Genomic DNA, 9,477 nt, shown 5'->3' on the forward strand with positions numbered 1-9,477 from the left:
CACATTCCTTACAACACTTACATGCTGTTAAAAATCCTTGCAAATATTCCTACCAGACAGTAGGGAGGAGGGAGGATATCCACAGCACCAAACACGTTTGCACAGACCTTAGGATCTGCTCCATGTTACATGGCAGCATACACAACTCCTGTCCTCAAAATGAGTTTAATTATACCTTCATCTCTTCTAACAGCATAAATAGGCTGACCGTTTTGCACCATGGCTTGAACCTCAAAACCCTTCACGACCTTTATTTGAGCACTCAGTTGACATTACCCAGTGTATATGAATCTGTTAATATGGGAATTAAGAGCAGAATTCGGGCAGCTTTAAAGTAACAGCTGTTTTTCTCTGGATAACATCACAGTTTCTTCTAGCTTCTCTCCAGACTAATGTGTGTGTGCTGGAAAATGCTTCTGCTTGGCACCACACCCTCACTAGTAGTGCTTGGGATTGCTATCAGACCACCAAGAACTCCTTTCCCCCCCCCAAATGTACATTCAAAGCATAACAATGCAAAGGACACCGGGCACCACAGCACGTATCTGTCTGAATACATATTCACACAAATATATATGTTTTGAAAAGCTTTTACTATGAAAGACTTAATTATGTGATGCAATTTAGGATTTAATACTATTGGAAGGCCTTCCAAACTTGCTCACCTTAAGTCTACTCCCCATTTAGTAGGGAAATTATGACCAACTTAGAAGAAGAGACTAGACATTTTAGCTGAAATACTGGCAGTAATTCTAGCCCCTGGAAGTGAAGGAGCAGGTTCCTCTTAGCCTCTTTTCATCTCTTGGCATTCATAGTTGGCAACCTGAACCCTCAGGGGTTCCAAGTTAACTCAAAGTGACACAGTGTAGGGGTTTGAAATGAAAGCTTCTAACACACGCATTTATTGGACTATGAGGTATGTGCAGAAATATTAAGTGTATTTGGCCTCAGCCCTGAGCTTTCAGATGTTTGATAAAGCATATGTAGTTTGATAAAGATGTATACAGATCACAAGGCGCTGTAAACTGCTATGAAATTTTAATCTTCACACTTCAGAACAAGTAGGGTAGGCATACGACCCAGTAGTTCTGTTTGGTTTGGTGTTTATTTGCATGATTGCAGGTGACAAAACAAAACTAACCAAAGATTTTAAACATTTATTTTAGCACAGAGGTGACAATTGTAAATGCATTCCTCCCTGCACTCCCAGAATGCAATCAGGAAGAATATTCCTGCTCCTGCACTGCCTCAGACCACAAAAGCCCCATGCCACATCACTGACCTATCCTGCACACCCTAGGAAGCGTGTGACCAGACCCTACAAGTGTTCAGATAAGGAGCTGCAAACAACTACAGCACCCCACAAATCCCTATGAAGCCTGAGTATCTCTTATCTCCAGCTCCTCCAAACTGATAGTCGAAAACAACATTGAAATATCTGCACTCCTGTTTTACTGGGACTACCTCTGCACAGTCAGGGTATAAGAAGGGGAAAAAAGCATCAGCATGACTCCTGACAAGAGTGCTATTAATATTAGTACTAATATCCTGCTTTCCAGCTCTTGTACCAAAGAGTTTGCTACTTCCACAAACTAAACTGTTATCCACTAATCTGACAAGTCACCAGATACAGAGAAATGACATCCACACTGGAAGCAACCAAGGAATTCTTCCTTAGAGAGCACAAGTGACAGTGCTGATATGAGCACTGACTGTGGCCATGCAGGGGCTGCTCCTGACACCTCACTGGTCTGTCTCTGTACACCACAGAAAATGCATTCTGGAAGCAGCAATGTGCAAAAACATGTTCAAGCCAGGTCTTTGTCATTCATCTGATCTGACATTTCTGAAGTTGTTGGAAAATAAAGTTGTATCCTTACAGAAGATGAAATGTTCCTCAAAGTTGCAAAGACTTTTGCTTTCCTCAAGCACAGGAGTAAGGCCCTGGTGGAACACATTCAAGCTGCATCACTACATTAACTTCCCATCTTCAGAGCAGGTGTACACTAAGACTACAGCTGCCGTTTCAAAGAGTTTGCAGCACAAGTCTTTAGTCGCTTATATCATCAGAAAAAAAAATAAAACTTAATATTTCTACCTCTGATCCACTTCCAGAGAACAGCTACAAAGACCCTACAAAGTAAAGCAAGCATTTATCACATTAAGCTGTTGCTTCACCTTAGTCTTCCAAATGCCCATACTTCAACTACAGTGCGGCAGTTTCTTCTATTCAGACACTGATCTAAAGGTTTAATAAGCCAGAGAAACAGGTTGTGTGAGCTGGGCACCCTACAATGATAAAAGAGAACTGCAACACTATCTGCCATTGTTTTAAAAGCAGGACTTGCATTTTTTTATTATTATTATTATTATTATTTTTTTACATAAAGCTGTGAGATAGAGAAAAAATTACTACTTTATGAACCCTTGCAGACCTCACTTTTATTCCCTAGCATCATCCAGGAATGAAGTCAGAAATAACTGTCTGAATGTTGACTTTTCAAAAAGGAGAGAAGAGATACCGATCTGCATCTGACTGCCATGTGAGAACACAACAGTCATTTTCTGCAGCTTCAAGCTTTACACAGAACAGCTTCTTCACTGTAGCAGCACACAAAGCCTCTCCAATTGGTCTGACAATGCCAGCTTCATTTTGCTCTTGACAGACAGAATCAGATGCAGCATGCTCCAGAGGGAATGGTCGCTTCTCTATTTTAAGGAGTTAATATATTAATATGCTGCCAATGCAACTGTGCATAGCAAAGTGGAAGATTAGATGCTGTTGCCGGTCATCCAAGGCAGACAGCTATTCTCCCTTTCTCACCAGACAACCCATACTACTTTCCACAGGTCTAAAAATAATGCTCCAGCAAGCATAGGTCCTCAAAGAACGAATCCATCCATACACAGCTGAGCTTCCTGCTGAGACACTATTTGGAGAAGGTAAAGGGATCCAGTCACAAGATCATAAACACGTGTATTAATGTCAGGAGTATCAAAACCCAGGAGTATTTCATTCTTCATAGTGAGTAGCAGTAGTTATAAAAATGCTGCTGGTTTGGAGATGTTAGCAATGGAACATCAAAAACTGTTGCAATACATCAGTTTCATCAGTTTCCTGAACCTGAACAGCTGCAGCAGTGCCATGTGGAAGCCCATGGCCCACCCAGATTACAGTTCTACAAGGCTATGCAGCATTCACCCAGAAGGCTGTGAGCCAGTTTTGAAAAGCCCATTTTATGTGTAAAACTAAAAGCTGAGCATGACAAACGGGTCACAGGGTTTTAAACACACAATAGCAACTATTTCCTAATAACACATTCCTCAAGAAACAAGCTATGCAGATGCATTAAAGAATTGCTTTTGTATCAAGGGCTGAACTGGTAGAATTCAAATTAATATTTAAAGATGTGCAAGGGACCAGCAAAGACTAGAAGATATGAATATTTTAAGATATATTATATGTATTATATATAAGATATATCTTACATAAATATAATTTAAGATAATTTATTTTATTACTAGTTTTAAAGAACTAAGAAGCCCAAATTTGTGAACCTCTTTTAAGCTATTAATGGTCAACAGAATAGGAAATTGGTGACAATTCATTATACTCCCATTAAACTCCTCTTCCTTCAAGAAAAGCAACTGAAAAGAAAAAAAAAAAAAAACAAAATAAGGTGTGGCAATTTTCAGAGCAGCAGAACAATTGTTTTGATGTGAACATTGAAATGCTGTCTGCACACATATAAAAATGTAACAAAGCCCCCCTAAGCATAACTCTTTAGTTTCAGACAATGCTTTTCAAACTCGTAACAGTCCACTGCATTTCAGAAAAAAATGTAGCATGAAGGTCTCCAAGAAACCTCACATAGCTTCCTAGAGTCAGAGAATGGATGTAGAAAGGTAACTCAGTATTTACTAACTCAGCAAGTGTTCTTGGTTTCACTAAATATGCTCTAGTGGCCTAACACTTTCACCTATTTCAGGAGAAAGGCATCTGAAGAACTGAAGGATACAGTGATACTCTGTTACTCTTTCATTTTTAAGACCTGTAAACAGGTGAGACTTCTCAACAGCCACTTCCTCCAAGCTCAGAAATGGTCTGTTGCTGCATGCAGGATGTTAAGCAAAGGTGAGAAGAAGGCAGCATGAATGACTGGTGCCATTTAACCTAATTTATTGCTCAGCACAGTGCTAACGTGGTATGGGTATCTCTTTGGCCAGTTTGGGACAGCTGTCCTGGTTCTGTACACTCCCTGCTCCCCACTGACAAGTCAATGTGAGAAGCTGAAATGTCCTTGGTTTAGTGCAAGCAATGATCTTCAACAACTAGAACAGTTATCAACATTATTCTCAGTCTAAATCCAAATAGCACTACAGCAGCTACTAGGAAGAAAATTAACTATATCCCAGCTACTGAACAGGGTATTTCTGACAAAACTCAAACAACAAAACAGAAGAGGTGGAAAGAGACCACACGACCCAGGAAGATGTGAGACACTGAGTGCAGGGATGAAGTTAGGAAAGCCAGAGCCCATTTGGGGTTTAACCTGGTAAGGAACATGAAGCCACTTCCAAACACATGAAGGGCAAGGTGGCTGGGATTGCTCGCCATGGAATAATGAAGAGTAAGCCACGCTTAACCAACAGATATTACTTACCTCTATCAAGGCCTTTGAAACTACTGCCATCACACACTCATGGACAGGCTGACAGAGTACCAAATAGTCGGTGAGGCAAGCTGCAAAGTGGCTGGACTGCTGGGTTTAAAGTGCTATAACGAGCAGCACAGACTTCAACTGGAGGCACTCACTATGGCATACCCTGAAGTCAGTACTGGGACAAATGCTGTTTACTACCTGCTCTGCTGACCTAAACAACAGGACAGCATACATACAGAAAACGAACTTTATCACTAAGTAAAAATAAGAGTGTCTCAGATGGGCCTTAAAACCAATCCAACCCCTTGAAGGCCTGGCTGGGGAGGAAACGGTCTGCACCTCATGCTTGGTTATCAACAACCCCTTCTCCCAGTTCATAGCTTAAGGGGACTAAGTTATCACTGTACAAGCATCAGAGTAAGACCCAGAGTATCAGAGATACTGGACTGTCAAAGCAGGTTCCAAGGGAAAAAAAAACAAAACTACACCTTTTACCTGCTCCACTAAAATAATACCACATAAAAACTTTGGTCAGTAGGACTTCAAAGTACTAAGACAAAGATGATCTACTTCTATTACTTGCTAAGAAACATAGGCAGTATTTACCAGTGACTTACTTTTATTGAGTTAAGTAATTCAACCATTGTGTATCATATCCTGCATATGCACACAAATTAAAAAGTGAGCCACATGCAAAACTTTAGAATCCAACTGCAAGCAAAAGAGCTCCAGAGATGCATTCACCTCCAGTGCAGGTTACTGACACTCTTTGCAAAAGTGATTGCAAAGCAGCTCATTAGAACAGATACAATTCATAGTCCATGCTCAGCTACAACAACTTCAGCCTACAATAACAGGCTAGTTGAAAACTCCAGTGGTTCAAGCACTGCTGTCCAATTACTTCCAGAAGAGCTGAGTCACCTCTTTCAGAAATCAGGGACACAAAAGAATAAAATAAGACAGAACATAACCACTAATCTCTCATTTTCTTTGACCTGGTTTTGGCTGGGATAGTTTGTTTTCTTCCTACAGGCTGGAAAGGTGCTGTGTTTTGGATTTAGGACAGGAATAGTGCTGATAACACATCAACGTTTAGTTGTTGATCAGTGTTTACACCAAATCAAGGACTTATTTGCTCCTAACATTTAACAGTCTAACATCAGTCCAAAAATCCTTCTGAAAAGTACAGGATATCTCAAAAGAGAAGTTATACTCCATTTTGATTTTTAATAGGACATCAGCAACTATAGTCCCAGAAACGTGCTTTTTGCTCATGTTGTATTACCTGGATGTGGACAGCTTCAGAGCTTGTAAACATCTGTTCATATGTACACACAGGAGACAAAACCTACCTCAACCAAACCTTTCCCACCTCAGCATGCTTCAGAGCAGGGCTAGAAAGACAGGCAAAATTCTCTCTGCAGCTGACAGGTCTGCTGCTTTGGCCTGGTAACAGATCCCAGAACTGAATGTGAGCCTTCAGTGCCAATTCTTCCCTACTTCAAAAAGTAAGGAACACAAGAGGCATGAGTAGAATTGCTGAACAGTACGGGAAGGGTAGAGAACAGGGATAGACTGAACAACCAGAATAGTCATTTGGTGGAAAAGCCAATGTAGGACAAGTAGCTAAAAACAGAAAAAGGGAACAGAGAAGGTTACGGCAGACAGAGGGCGAGTACAAGAATGTAAAGCAATGTTAAAAACACTCTTGGGCACTGAACTTGTCTTTTAATTACTAAAATACAAACCTCTTCAAAGTGGGGCTCCAAATAGATCATACTAAAGCTATACAACATCACTGGAGCACATTCAGATAACATCACAAAGTAGTTTACTTTTAGAATTTACACTCAGTATTCTCAGTTAAAGCACTGAAATTAGGCACAGGAAGCTGAAGCCTCTCTAAGTTAGCTGGCAAAGAGCAGCTAGAATTCAACTCTTAATCCCTTGTTTGCTATGAAAAAAATGGTACCACCACAGGTTTGCCAGCATTCACGCAAGTCTACAGTGACTAGAAAAGAGAATGTTGAACCACTGCTATATGTATGCAGTCTGCAAAGAACTTCATTATTCTCTCCTTAACCTGAAGCTAAGATGGGGTCGATTGTATGCAAATACTACTGTGATACTGGGAAGCAGCCACTCTGCAGAGCAGCAGTAAAATAAATCCCTACAATAAGCAAAATGCTTATTTGATCTGCTTACAAAGAACACTGACACCTAGTCCAGTTAATTATTTGGGAACAAATCTCAAACACGTTCAGTTTTCTAACTAGAATCCAAGAGAATACCCAGGGCAATATTCTGACCTGGGATATTGAAGATGCTTCTAGATCTACATAATACCACAGTCCTGTCAGTTTGACTTCTGTTTCACTTCAGTTGCTAGCTAGATATTACATTCAAGACTGCCTCAAATTAATAATTTCTAACCAAAAGTTTAATTCAAAAGTAAATCTAAATGCGAAGGGTAAAGAAGAGCGCCTCAATCCAAGGCAACATCCCAAATCTATGTACATATTTTATAATTACTATCACCAGCTTGCTAATTCTGAACTACTATACTGAGAGCTGTAGTACTGTACATCCACCCTCACCCGTCTTCTGCAGAACTTACTTAGGCAGAAGGAATGCTGCTTACTATAAACACCTCGCTGATCTTTAAGGGAAGACAATTTACTAGCTGCCATGCAGGAGACAAGCCAGGCTCCTTCTTAATGATTAATAGATCCAGTGCCTCTCCTTTGAACCATCTCCTCAATAACTATTTAACCAGAAAAGTAAAAAATAAATGCATAAAGTAGGTAAATGGACTGTTAAACTCTACCACTTCACCTCACTTCTGTCATTTTGTTGCTTTGCGTTTAGCTCTTCCTGAGGACTAACAGATTTTCTGCAAATTCTTCCGAGCAGAATTAATGAAAAATTTTTTTCAATGTTTTTGAATGTCTGTTTTTATTTCAATTATTAACCTCATGTCACCATAATATAGCCTTTAGGAATGAATCAGTTTACCCAGTTGACTGCAGCTACCAGCACACAGCCTAAAGAGCCCAGGCTTCTAGAACTACTTGGTGCTCGTGCCACAGGCATCAGGGCATGCTCTTGAGGAGTGGTCTACTGAATGCTCACTTGGGGACAGGAAAGCTACAGGTGCCCCGTGATCTCTAACACTCTCACACCACCTCTTTCTTTCAACAGAGAACTACAACACCCATTTACTGAGGACTACCCAATATGTCAGTTGAATCCCATAATCAGCACCAATATGGTGAAGTATAAAGCTCTAGATACGTAGACCTCTTGTGCTACAGAGGTATTTTCAACTGTGCTTCAGCCCAGCTAGTTCAACATAACTCAAAGCTCTATCAAAGCACAAGTTGACATGCTTGAGCTTCTACCATATTAAGTTACTTAACAGAGTAAAGTTATCTGGAAGCATCCCTGCCTTCCTCCCACCATCATACCATTCCCTGCAGCTTGTACTTATTAGCTTATTATTTTAACCAGGAACCAGACGCAGGGCATTCAGAACGGTACAGCCATTTACTCACCTACAGTAGTTTCAATACACTGTGGCTTTTTATTTGGTTTTTAGACAAGCTTACAACTGAAAGCAGAAGAGTTAAGACATTAAGGTAATGTTACTAACACCCACAGAACGGAGGCATCTTTTGAAGAGACAGGTGGCTGTGTTGCACACCCTTAGAAGGGAGAAAGAATTTGCACTCAGCTTCATCTCGCGAGCAAAATTAAGTTCACAGAAGAGCAGCTACCAGGCCTTTCATCCCAAGCTCGACGCCGCAAAGAACAGCTTCCAGAAGGAAGGCTGAGGCTGTTCTGACAGCTCAGTGCAGCGTTTGGGCAGCAAATCAATTGCAGATGGAAAATTTAGGAAGTCGTTCAGAACTAAAGACAATTGCGGAGCACAGTTTCAGTTAAGCAACCCGTAGCGAGCGTGCTGGGCGGGAAGAGGATGAGGAACAGCTGTGCAAAGTTGGGTTTCAGCAGCCTCAGGGGGCGGCAAGCTGCCCAAAGAGCGACCTCCGTGCAGGCAAACGGCTTAAATGACACTCGGAAGAAGTATTTGACCGCAGTCCCGCCGGAACCGGCGCTGGGGAGCGGGAGGATCGGCGGCAGCGAACGGAAGGAGTGGGAAGCGTGCGAAGCGCGGCACGCACAGGGATTACATCACGGGGAAAGCAGCTCCAAGCGGGGCATCCCGCTCCGGCCTCCGAGGGCGAGGCTGAGCGGAGGGGGTCGCGCCGGGCTCCCCTCAGGCCGAGCCAGGCGGAGAGGCGGAGGAGGGAGAAACGCGGCGGCGGGCGGGAAGCCACGGGCCGGCGAGGCCTGGCCGGCGGAGCGCGCCCGCGGCACAGGAAGGGAGGCGGCGGGGCGGGCCGCGGAGGAAAGGGCTCCGGGAACGAGAACGCCGCGCGGGAGGCCGACGCCCGAGGGGTCCCCGGCACGACCTCCACTTACCTCCCGCGCGGAGCGGCCGCGGCCTCGGCTTCTGGGAGCGGCGCCGAACCCAGGCCGTCCCTCCGCCGGACGCCGCTGCCCGCGGGTGGGGAGGCGGAGGCCGAGCGAGGCCCAACCCCGCGCAGCCAGCTCACGGCCCCGCCCCCGCGCCGCCATTGGTCCAACCGCGGCCACACGGGAGGCTCCTCCCCCAGCGGGACGCTCGGCGACCAATCCGTGGGTTCTCCTGTCGACCCTAAGAAAAGGCACGGCGGCTCCCCCATTGGCTGGGAGTAATCCCACGCCTTCAGTCGCCCGGTGGCTCGCGCCGCTTGCAATCTCGTCCTCTAGG

General features: G+C 43.5%; 1 protein-coding gene across 1 annotated transcript in view; it reads right to left on the minus strand.

Annotated features, from left to right (window-relative positions):
- The window catches only part of SETD3 (SET domain containing 3, actin N3(tau)-histidine methyltransferase), a 53,471-nt gene extending 44,193 nt beyond the window's left edge, over nucleotides 1-9,278 (minus strand). The window contains exon 1 of the mRNA XM_085225603.1: nucleotides 9,147-9,278. The gene's annotated coding sequence lies outside the window, so the exon portion shown is untranslated. The remainder of the gene's footprint in view (nucleotides 1-9,146) is intronic.
- Between the last annotated feature and the right edge of the window lie 199 nt (nucleotides 9,279-9,477).

Source organism: Meleagris gallopavo, chromosome 5 (genome assembly GCF_905368555.1).
Source record: "Meleagris gallopavo chromosome 5, MGAL_WU_HG_1.1, whole genome shotgun sequence".
Lineage (NCBI taxonomy): Eukaryota > Metazoa > Chordata > Aves > Galliformes > Phasianidae > Meleagris > Meleagris gallopavo.